The sequence below is a fragment of the Callionymus lyra genome, chromosome 15 (genome assembly GCF_982586985.1).
Source record: "Callionymus lyra chromosome 15, fCalLyr1.hap1.1, whole genome shotgun sequence".
Taxonomy (NCBI): Eukaryota; Metazoa; Chordata; class Actinopteri; order Syngnathiformes; family Callionymidae; genus Callionymus; species Callionymus lyra.
This window is the reverse complement of record NC_141832.1, coordinates 4,608,763-4,621,496: the sequence shown is the minus strand read 5'-3', so window position 1 is coordinate 4,621,496 and position 12,734 is coordinate 4,608,763. Positions and strand designations below refer to the sequence as shown.

The window sequence follows — 12,734 nt, the reverse complement described above, 5'->3', positions numbered from 1 at the left end:
GGACATATGTTTTCTTTTTATTTAGCTGTGATTATAAGCGTCTACGTGACGTTTGTCAACATTAATCGCGATCCTGCAGGGGTGACGTCACACATGCTAATCAACTGATCCTGCAGCAGTGACGTCACACCACAGGAATAAAATGAGATATTGTGCTTGTTTGTTTAAAAGCGCCATGAATACAATAGTAGATGCGTGCTTGTATAAAGACCGAATTAAGTTTAGTTTAAATTTAGCGTCAGCTAAAAAGTTTTCAAATTGCCGCATACGCAACTTCCGGATGATGACGTCACACTTGTTTACAAAGATCGATTGCATTTTACCCTCACGTTTGTGCATAACTTGACGGAACCAGGTGCGCGTCACTCGTCTATTGAGGTAAGATATCATTATTGCTTTAAGACTCAGAAATAAGGTTTCATTGCGTGTAATGTAACTTTCTGTGGTGCGTTAACACGAGAGCTAGTTCGCTAAAACTTAGCTTTTTAAATTATAATGTAACTCACGCACGTATTTTTTTTGTTATTTTGAAGGACGAAAATATATTTATATTCCAATAAAAAGTTTGCTATATTGGTGGGTCATGGTAGGCGATTTATTTTATTAATATTCAAGATATTGATTTCATTTATCACTTCCGCATATTAATACAGATAACATATTTATCGTATTTAAGTATATAAGTATACGTTTATTTGAACCCTTTTGGATGAGGGATTTGATCTGTTGTTGTTTTCTTTAAATGAAAGAATATATATAAAATAATAATGAAAAGTATTTTAAATTCCAGCATAAAGAGGTAAACCAGATGGAAACACAATCAAACAATGGATGAAGGAAACATGGAGAGCTTATCTCTGAATGATCAAGTATACTTGCTTGTATTTATTGATTTATTATATTTAAAAGGGAGCACTAGTATGTTTTTGTTTTTGCATGGAAGTGACCTGCAAGAACTGCCCAGAACTCCAGACCTGCTTGACATGAAACATTTCTCTCTGTGGTTCCTGACAAATGATTTCAAATGTGAAGTAAGTGAGTAATATTTGTAACATAGTGAACACAAACTTGTAAACCTACAGCACATCCCATCATGGAAATAATCTAAAATACAATGTTATGTTCTTTTCTAGGTGAGATGGAGTGCTGCATATCAGGTGCTGGACTAACCATCGGAGGTGGAAGGAGTCAACATGTCAGAAGCAGGTGAGATGGTTACATCATACACACTTTGGTCATTAAAATAGTCATGTTTGGTAATAATGATCAATACATTTCTGTGGCAGGACGCACTGACATGCTGACGCTTATGGTCAAGGTTTTCTGGCTTCTGTTGTTGGAAACACTTGGTCGTGCCCGTCAAGGTGGAAGGTACACTAGACTGAAGAGTCTTTTTCAATAGATTTTACACTTCAAATGATCGGAATCAAACGACTTCATTAATACAATATTTTCCAGGTTCTGTTGACTTTCGGACAAAGAGGATTCGACGTTGTTATGGCAGTAAGGAGACGACAGGAAGTGAAAGATTCTTGAGAAGGAGATGAACCACCTCTGGAAGTCTCTGTCAAGTCGTTGTGATTCCCTGAAAGAGTTGTCTCGCATGGCAGCGTCACAGCAAGGTAAGAGTTTATTTAGCAAGTGAAGAACAGAAGTACATCTGCTCATTCTTATTGTCTTATTCTTTTAAGATGCACCATGGGCTTGACTGGTGAGGCTTTGAAGGATCTTCAGAGCCTTTGAGGAGCAGCAGCAAGTCAGCATGACGTCACTCGAACCATGACTCGGACCAGAAACTACTACACACAAGTCTTCGATGAGGACGAGTCCATCAACGTCGTGCAGATTCACTCTGATGGTTACTCGTGACATTTGTGACGATCTGTGAACATTTGTTTGATATGAAACCTGTAATAAAGCACAATTTGATATAATTTTGAATAACATCCCATAGTATTCATCCCAACATGATCAATGCAGTTGTAACTTCAGATATGCCTATAATTGATACCAATGAATGCTTAAAAAATTAAAATAAAGTTTTTATGATAACAGTTCATATCTTTTATTATGACAGGTTGATGAAAAGCAGCTCATGTACAATATTCATATTGGAGTTAATAGCTTATCCAGTGTCAAAAGTTTAAAGTTTACTACTATTGGAATAAGTACATCTATAATCACATGTAATCAATAATATGTATTGCATAGGTACAAACATAATCATACATTAGTAATCAATAACATGTACATTAATTAACAGAGGCTTGATATTGAGGCTAGTGTGAACTATCATGCTCATTTTCAGACTCCGAGGGGCCGCTGGGAATGAACCGGGGCCAAAAACGTGTTTTTCATGACTGTTGCTCTTTTTCTCTTATGTGACCTCTGTGACCCTCAGACATATGAAACTTGGTCTGCGTGACCTCTGACACCTCTTAAATCATATGCTTGTGGAACCATAATGATAGCCCCTCCCAAACCGGAAGTAGCTTCAGGAAGCACCTAGAAAAATAAAAATATACGTGTACAAATGGAACATGAAGAACCTCTAAAAGTTTCAGATCATTTAAATTAACAATGGTCGATTTATAGAGCTTCAAAGTCCAGATTTCTCCAAGTTTCCCATGATACCATGGGGCACAGGAAGTTCATAGCAACATCAAACCACCACAGTTCAACTCAGAATGGAGTCTAGAATAACATATCCAAATATCAGCTCTGAGGTCTGAGTAGAAAAAAGTTCCCAAATCCATTCCTGGAAAATCAGGTCTCGTCATTCTGTCTCACTCAGAGACCATCTTGACAGAAGAATGACAACCTCTCCCTCATTTTTGCACCAATGGACACCAGATTTCTTACATAGATACTAGGGGACCGTCAGACTCTGTAAATTAAATTTTATCTTACTAGCTTCACATGGGCCCACGTGACAGTCTCTTGAAGTTATAGAATTAACCCTTTCATGTCCAACAGGCCACAATAGCCAAAATAGGTCAATAGGTCAGAGATTTCTAAAGCTACTTAAACCAAAATTTACATGTTTGATATTTAGTTCATTGTGAACACACACACTAATTTTCAGACCTCCAGGGGCCTCAAACCAGAAACAGGAGCCAAAAAGCACATTTTTTCATAACAGTTGCTATTTTGCTCTAATTTGACCTCTGTGACCCTCAGCTATATGAAACTTGGTCTGTGTGACCTCTGACACCTGTAAAATCATATACTGGTAGAACCATAATGATAATCCCTCCCAAACCGGAAGTAGCTTCAGGAAGCACCTAGAGAAACACTCTTGAACATATATGTGTACAAATGGAACATGAAGAACCTCTAAAAGTTTCAGATCATTTAAATTAACAATGGTCGATTTATAGAGCTTCAAAGTCCAGATTTCTCCAAGTTTCCCATGATACCACGGGGCACAGGAAGTTCATAGCAACATCAAACCACCACAGTTCAACTCAGAATGGAGTCTAGAATAACATATCCAAATATCAGCTCTGAGGTCTGAGTAGAAAAAAGTTCCCAAATCCATTCCTGGAAAATCAGGTCTCGTCATTCTGTTGGAGATCATCTTGACAGAAGAATGACAACCTCTCCCTCATTTTTGGACTCATTGAACCACACTTCTCACAGGATAGTAGGAGACCATCTGAATGTGTCATATAAATATCAGCTTTACAACGGCCTTCATGCCTCTTGAAGTTAGAGAATTAACCCTTTGATGTAGCACAGGCCACTACAAACAAATGAATCATGTTGGTGTGTGTAGTTTTCTGATAGTATAACAGCAGTCCTGAGTCACCTATCAATAACATAAATATGTATATTATAAAGTTCAAACATGTACTGTGGGTCTCACAAAGCTTTTAGACATGCTGTCTTCTATTTCATAGTTTGAGTGTAATTTACAAATAGCTCTTCAGTTTCTATTTTAAACGATGATGATTACTGATGATTTAAATCAATTTTTTACTGTTACCCATATCACATGGAATGACAACATTATGAAAGTTATTGCAAGTGTGGTGATTTCAAGAAAGCAGTGGTTTATCTCTATTTATATATTAAATATCTCCACTGTGTTTTGCTGCATGTTTGTTTGTTTATGTTTGTATTTTGTTTATGTACTTTGGGTGTTGATGGTTAATAATTGAGTAGTGAAGGGTTAGGTATAAACGAGCTTATGCTTCATCCTTCTTAATTTGGACATGTTGGGTAAATATTATTGTTTTGACTATAATTATTGTTTGACTAATGTCATTGGTTTTGTTTGTTTGTCTTAAGTTTACTTTCTTATGTAACATGTTTCAAATAAAGCATTAATTAATTGATTCATTAACATATGATGTCTGCTTTGCCTGAATATTGTTCATGTTTAACTCTATGTCGATCTCAAACACATTTTAACACTTTTAACACATTACCTGCACTGATGATGAATACTATGGGATGTTATTCAAAATGAAATCAAATTGTGCTTTATTACAGGTTTCATATCAAACAATTGTTCACAGATCGTCACAAATGTCACGAGTAACCATCAGAGTGAATCTGCACGACGTTGATGGTCTCGTCCTCATCGAAGACTTGTGTGTAGTAGTTTCTGGTCCGAGTCATGGTTCGAGTGACGTCATGCTGACTTGCTGCTGCTCCTCAAAGGCTCTGAAGATCCTTCAAAGCCTCACCAGTCAAGCCCATGGTGCATCTTAAAAGAATAAGACAATAAGAATGAGCAGCTGTACTTCTGTTCTTCACTTGCTAAATGAACTCTTACCTTGCTGTGACGCTGCCATGCGAGACAACTCTTTCAGGGAATCACAACGACTTGACAGAGTCCAGAGGTGGTTCATCTCCTTCTCAAGAATCTGACACTTCCTGCCGTCTCCTTACTGCCATAATAACGTTGAATGCTCTTTGTCTGAAAGTCAACAGAACCTGGAAAACATTGTATTAATGAAGTCGTTTGATTCTGATCATTTGAAGTGTAAATTCTATTGAAAAAGACTCTTCAGTCTAGTGTACCTTCCACCTTGACGGGCACGACCAAGTGTTTCCAACAACAGAAGCCAGAAAACCTTGACCATAAGCGTCAGCATGTCAGTGCGTCCTGCCACAGAAATGTATTGATCATTATTACCAAACATGACTATTTTAATGACCAAAGTGTGTATGATGAAACCACCTCACCTGCTTTTGACATGTTGACCCCTTCCACCTCCGATGGTTAGTCCAGCACCTGATATGCAGCACTCCATCTCACCTAGAAAAGAACATAGAATTGCATTTTAGATTATTTCCATGATGGGATGTGCTGTAGGTTTACAAGTTTGTGTTCACTATGTTACAAATATTACTCACTTACTTCACATTTGAAATCATTTGTCAGGAACCACAGAGAGAAAGGTTTCATGTCAAGCAGGTCTGGAGTTCTGGGCAGTTCTTGCAGGTCACTTCCATGCAAAAACAAAACAAAAACATACTAGTGCTCCCTTTTAAATATAATAAATCAATAAATACAAGCAAGTATACTTGATCATTCAGAGATAAGCTCTCCAAGTTTCCTTCATCCATTGTTTGATTGTGTTTCCATCTGGTTTACCTATTTATGCTGGAATTTAAAATACTTTTCATTATAATTTTATATATATTCTGTCATTTAAAGAAAACAACAAAAGATCAAATCCCTCATCCAAAAGGGTTAAAATAAACGTATACTTATATACTTAAATACGATAAATATGTTATCTGTATTAATATGCGGAAGTGATAAATGAAATCAATATCTTGAATATCAATAAAATAAATCGCCTACCATGACCTGCCAATATAGCAAACTTTTTATTGGAATATTAAATATATTTTCGTCCTTTCAAAATAACAAACAAAATACGTGTGTGAGTTGCATTATAATTTAAAAAGCTAAGTGTTAGCGAACTAGCTCTCGTGTTAACGCACCACAGAAAGTTACATTACACGCAATGAAACCTTATTTCTGAGTCGACTTAAAGCAATAATGATATCTTACCTCAATAGACGAGTGACGCGCACCTGGTTCCGTCAACTTACTGAACAAACGTGTGGACAAAATGCTATTGATCTTTGTCAACAATTGTGACGTCATCATCCGGCGTTTGGAGGAAGGGGCGTTGATTAGGGTGTGTTACGTCACCTCTGCAGGATCGCGATTACTGTTGACAAACATCACGTAGACGCTCAATAAACTAAAGCTAAATAAAAAGAAAACATATGTCCATACATGCAATCTCAATGAAAGGTTCTATTTTCATAGAAAAGCACCGGATTATAAAGAGGATCAAGCGAAATAGCAATATACTTTATTTTACTCATTCATAAAACAATGTCAACATTATGGAGTTGAAACACCTACAAATATATAATATAGTCACTTTTACAGGACCTTTTAAGCATGTATTAATCCGCGAGAGCCTCTTGACTTCCGCGATGCGTGAACAATCCAAGCTTCAAAAAATTAAAATTAAGCATTTTTACAGATTTATATTCACTCTGTACCTCCTTAAAGTGGTTTGAGGTCGGTAAGCACAATCAGGGTTAGAATCGCACTGTTGACATTAAACATTTCAAGTGCGCTTCATAGTTGTAGAATTACGGTAGTCACGTCACGTTACCATGGCAACGAAGAGGTGGGCGACGCGTGAAATGTAACCCGGGTCGTTTTGAATCCGACGTCGGGGGGTGCTCTGTATATTACTGGGTGACCCGGGTAGGCAAATACCGCCGTTTTTGTCCCCCCTGTAACGTTACCTTAGTGACGCCAGGGGGACATTGCACGGCGTAGGACGGTATGACGCCTTGGGTGTGAGGACGTGTTGTATCTGGCAGTATGAGCTGACCACAATACATGTTCTTTTACCCCATTTGTTTTGTTGTTCGTGTTTATTTTGTATTTTTATTATTTCCATATTGGTTCTTATTAATATTTTGTATTTTTTTTTTTTATTTCTACTTTTAATATATATTTTAATTCTTCTTCAGTTTATTTTAAATCTAGTTCAGTTTTAGTTTTAATCTAAATGAGCTAATTTTTATTGTTAATGTAGTTTAAGTTTTAGGTTCATTCTTAGTTTTTGGTTGCTTATTTTTTCATTTTTCTTTTCTTTTTCACTTTGATTTACCCGGGGCGTCCCCCATTTAGGACATAAAACCAGGAATCCCCAAATTAGGAACATCAGTTTCATCAATACTGTTCACTGTTCATTCATTGCTCATTCCATTCATACATCAACCTCCCCTAGAGACACATAACATCTTTTTATGTTACCTGTCCTTTGGGCTACTGTTGTCTGATCATCTCAAAGATCACCTTGATCCAACTCCCCCTGTTTAACTACGCCGTCTCTGCTGTAGTCCCTCTTTTGGAACCTGTGAGAGTCTTAAGATGTTATTTTACCAGGTTTTCTCCAAATGGTGGTGTGACTGTTCTGCACTGGTGTTGGTGCCACCCCCTGCTGTGTCACATTCCAGGTATCTCCACCTGAATGCAAATTTAAACCTGGATCCACCATGACCTTTGTTAGGTCATTTTTAAGGCTTTCTTTGTCTCCTTCAACTGTAAAAGGAGAACTAGACATGTTCGTTAAATACAAGAAAAACATACAACTTTTCTTTCTGCAAAATTGAAACTGGGGTGTTATGTTGTCTGACCTCACCTGTGCTGAACTTTGGAAATCATTCCTTTACCATTGAATTAAAACCTACATCTATTTTATATGAAACCTTTTAAGTCATTTTTCAAATGAATGGCACCACTATTTATTTATGTTGCGAAGACTTCCCTGTCAGAACCATGTCTTCTAAATGAGATTGTAAATCATTGTACGTAAGGATGCAAGAGTAACCATTTTCACTTTCATTGATAAATTCAACTTCTGTAATTAACAAATTCCTGATAAAAACATATCTCATGGGCTTTGTAATGCAATGTTTTTTCAAAGCCAACTAGAATCCTCTGTGCATCACCGTCTTGCCCAAAAAAACATCTTTCCTTTTGACCAATTGTTTTTATCATTAATTACATTAGAGACCTTTCTTAACTGACCATTTCAGCAACTGATTCACACCTCCACTTCTACAACCTGATTCACACCTCCATTGCTACTCAAAATTCTTCTCCTTACCTACAACCTACAACTGGACACAGAAGTCACTTTCTCCATGAGCCTGACATCATCTCCTCTGTTGCACCACGGCTCATGTGGAATTGTTTACAACCTGTGGAATGTCAGCAGGGGTCCGTGTCCCTTGTTTTAACTGTCCTCACAACACAACTCGCTCAAGCCTCTGTGCAGCTGATTTAAAACATCTCCTTTCCTGGAATTACACAACTTAACACATTCAGTTAGTAATAGCCATGAAATTGAATTCCTTCGTCTTGCTGATTATTTATCTGTTGTTTTTAGCTTTTCTTTCTGCCATCACTAGTTTGATGAGGGCTGAGGATTCATATCAGGTAGGGGCAGGTGATGCCGGCCCCTTCTACTCGGCTTGCGGAACTGTGGTCCTGCATGACTTCTGAAAAATCTACATCCCCTTTTTATTTTAAGAGATTTGTAATATGCTGGGATCTGTGGGTAGAAAGGACATTCATTTCTCCAGTGACCTGGTTGTCCACATGAAAAGCAGCAGTCGTTGCCTGGTGTGAAATACTGTTGGGCTGCAGCCATTTGCTGCCGCTGTTCAGCTTCCAAATCTTTGTGCATGCATGACATCAGTTCATTCACATCCACCTTTGTAGGGAACACCTTTCTCATGGCCTTAAATATTCGTTTTGCATGAGGAGAAAAAAGTGCTTGGTATGGCTCCCTACAAGTTCCTGCTTTTTCCTCTATTTTTAACAAATTATCAAAATCCACACATGCCATAACAATTTGTCTCCAATCTCCAATAGCCAATACAATTCCTGTCACATTGTTGCAAAAAACATTAATCCACGGACCTGCTCCCCTTTCCAAAGGAGGAAGTTTTTCTTTCAGACATTGTACATCCATCATAGTTGCTGAGACGTAATCAGTATAATCCCTCTTTCTTCTACTCTTCATCACTAGAGGAAACTGTCCATGAGGTCCTGTTCCCAATCCATCTAGTCTCCCTTTCTCACCTTTTCTAGTTTTAACTTTATGTTAAGAGGGTGTCAGTGGCGTGCCTGGGTCAAGTCTATAATTACAATGATTGTCTTGTTCCTCATTCTTACTGCTGCTTCTTTCCTCACTGTCATTTTTCTTTTTTAATTTTTCTGATTTGTCATCTACCTCCTCACACAGCTGCTCTATAGTTCCAAGTGTACTTGTCATGGCTGCACTCACATCTTTATCTACTTTTTCTTGTCTTATTGCTAATTCAAATATGTTAAGTGTTTTTTCTGCTGAGTCTAACAGATCTCTTGTGAGAATGTCTTGCCTATGTGTTATTATTGCTACATTATCTATTTTCTCTTTTAAATGTATCATTTTTGTTTTATCTATTTCATTACCATCTTGATCCATCATCAGCTGCCCTCCTGTAACATTGAACACTGGTGCCTGGGTGTTCACTTTCTCTTTCATTACCATTTGTTGCAATCTATCAGACAACATTTGTGAGTTTACATTTTGGTTTCCACCTTCTAGGTAAGGTGGTGGTGATTCAGTTTTTTCAGTTACACTATTTTCATCAACAACTTCTTTTTAACAGCTTTCACTGGTGCCATCACTTCAGTATTTAACTTTATCATTTTTACCATTTCCATAATCACAAAAAATCTGTCTCTATCAGTTTTAGTTTTTTCTAACAAAGCCAGTCTGTATTTTTCACTAAACAACATGCTTGTTTTTCTCCTCCTAATGACTTCAAGTTCTAGATTAATATTTTTCACATTTTCACCAAGAATATCTTCTTCAGGCATACGCATGCCCCAATCAGGCAGATTTCCAACCTTTCTTTGCTTTTTAGCCCATTTATACCAGTTTTTTACAACATTTTTCCAATCCAACGGAGCAATTTTTTCCACATACGAACTTACAGAGCGAAACAATACAGCACATGATCCTATTCCACGAGACTGCCATTTTACCCGCAGTTCAGATGAATCCATTTCTTATTTTTATTTATTTTATTTTTTCCTTCTTTTTGTTATTTTTATTTTTACACCAATTGTTCGTCTCCCTCTATAAGAGAACTGTCACGCTTGACATTAGCATTAACGTCGCATTTAGTCAAGAAAGTCGTTATTTTTTTTATCACAATATAGGTACTCACTGTGCAACCAGCGTAACATAAGAAACAACAAAAGTATTTGAATTCGTAAAACTTGCGGCGCAAGAAATGCTTTTTTCCCCAAAAATATTATAACACGCTTGAATACTCATTTTATAATTACCAAAAATTTGTATAAAAAAAACTTGCAACATGAAATTCACAAGCAAAAAACGCTTTTTTCAACCAATAGTGTCACGGGTGGAACACGGCAGGAGACCCAGATGCGGAAGTGAATAATCCACGGAGGAAATGTTCAGAACAAAGTCTTTTAATTATCCACACGGTCGGAAAGGACCGAAACAAAAAACATAACAGGCGCTCGGGACGGAGGCAGGACGCGGCTGGAGATCGGGGTCTCAGATCCGCAACTACAACAAAGGGGAAAAAAGACTCACATGAGCAACTAAAATCGCTGACAACGTCAGGGGTCTTCAAAAGATCGTTCATTCAAAACACGAGCACGGAGTGATCTGAGATGCCAACCTGGTCAGGAAACTGAATACTCTGGCGAGTTCTTCCGGTTAGAGATGCTCCTTATCTGAGGGAAGAACTCGCCATTCAATCATCACCAGCCGCGCACCTGCCAGCGTCTGTCAAGACAAACAGAGGAACACGTACCAAAAACGGAAACACAACTTCAAAATAAAACCGTAAAGGACATAAACATGACAAATAGAAGTCCACGGCAGTTGACCGTGAAACTTCTTTTATAAATATAGTAAGCCGTTTTTTCCCTCTTTTAAAAATAAACTCGCAATATAAAACTTACAAGAAAAAAACGATCTTTTTTAGCCAATAGAAATTTAAGAAAGCTATAAAATTTCTTTATTTAAAACTTGAAAAACACACATTAGCGTTAACGTTGCATTAATGAAGAAAGTTGTTTTTTGTTTTTTATCATAATATAAGTACTCATAAGGCAGCGTAACCTATAAAAAGCTCTATTTTTTCCCATTCACACACCATTCGTACTCAAGGGGGTTAAGCATCTCTAAAAGGGTGAATTAAATGCCTTTAAAACGTGCTAATAGAGATATATTTGTCACTCGATAGAACCCCCGGCCAATTATGTTCTATCTGTGATTACTTTAGGTGCCAAGAGTCGTAACGGAAAATAAAACCAAAACAACAAGTTATATGTTTAAGGTAAGGTAAAACTTTATTGATGATGTTTTTTTTCCAGTAGCCAGCAATTTTTCATAAACAATAAAAAATAATACATAAAAAATAAAATAAGAAAAGAACATAAGAGGAAGAACAAGATGACACAATCTAAGTATAAAGATAAAGACAAAAAGCTTTGCTTGCCTTACAAGCGGAACCCATCCACTCATACGGCTTCTAAATCGATTAACTCAGCCAGACGAAACTAGAAATTAAATAAAAGGTTTTCTGCTTACCATATTTTGGACAACGTCACGTCCGGGTCTTAATACTTTGCTTTATGGAGAGAAAAGGTCAAAATGCAGGGTGTACGGGTCGTTTATTCGCCGCTACAAGTCAAACAAAGATACAACCTTACGATCGAAAGGACTCGCTCTTTGCCGGCAGCTCTACAGGTCAATAGCTCCGGGAAAGACGGTCCCGGGTTATGGGGCTTCTTTGTATTTAAGTAAGTAAGTAAGTAATATTTATTTATATAGCGCTTTTCGAGACCAGGGTCACAAAGCGCTTAAACAATCAAAACAATACTCAAAAAAGTACATACTTTAAAGATCAAGATAATACTGAGAACACAACAGGAGTTCGAGAAATTCAAGGAAAAGCCTGAACAAATAGAAAGGTCTTAAGATGTTTCTTAAAGGAGTCAGTAGACTCCATCAAGCGCAAAGAGAGAGGAAGATCGTTCCAAAGCTTAGGAGCAACAGCCTGAAAAGATTTCTCTCCTCTGGTCCTGAGCCGTGTGCGTGGAACCATAAGTAGATTTTGATCCACAGACCTCAGAGCCCGAGCTGGGGTGTAAGGCTGGATCAGATCAGTGATGTAAGGAGGAGCCTGACCATGAATAGCTCTGAAAGTAAGAACCAGAATTTTAAAGTTGATCCTGAAAGAAACTGGAAGCCAGTGAAGAGTTTTAAGGACCGGAGAGATGTGAGTTCTTCTACTTGAGCGGGTCAGAATTCTCGCTGCAGAGTTCTGAATCAACTGCAGACGAGACAGCTCCTTCTTGTTAAGACATGAAAACAATCTGTTGCAATAGTCCAGATGAGAAGAAACAAACACATGGATTACAAGCTCCAGATCATGTTCCGACAACATTTTCCTAAGTTTAGAGATTTTTCTCAGTTGAAGGAAACAGTTTCTGGTCAGTTTTCTGCAATGTCGAACAAGAGACATGTCTTTATCAAATACAACACCCAGGTTTCTCAGGCTTAGTTTGACAGACTGACCTAAGTCACCCAAGTACTGACTCAACCCTGGAATCTTATCATCAGGAGCAATCACCAGTGTAT

The 12,734-nt window shown here is 37.6% G+C and overlaps 1 long non-coding RNA gene across 1 annotated transcript; it reads left to right on the top strand.

Annotated features, from left to right (window-relative positions):
• The first annotated feature begins 324 nt into the window (after nucleotides 1–324).
• LOC148064550 (uncharacterized) lies at nucleotides 325–1,206 on the top strand. The gene is made up of 3 exons (XR_015713438.1): nucleotides 325–378; nucleotides 791–1,031; nucleotides 1,134–1,206. It is a non-coding gene; the product is annotated as an uncharacterized LOC148064550 (long non-coding RNA).
• The last annotated feature ends 11,528 nt before the right edge of the window (nucleotides 1,207–12,734 follow it).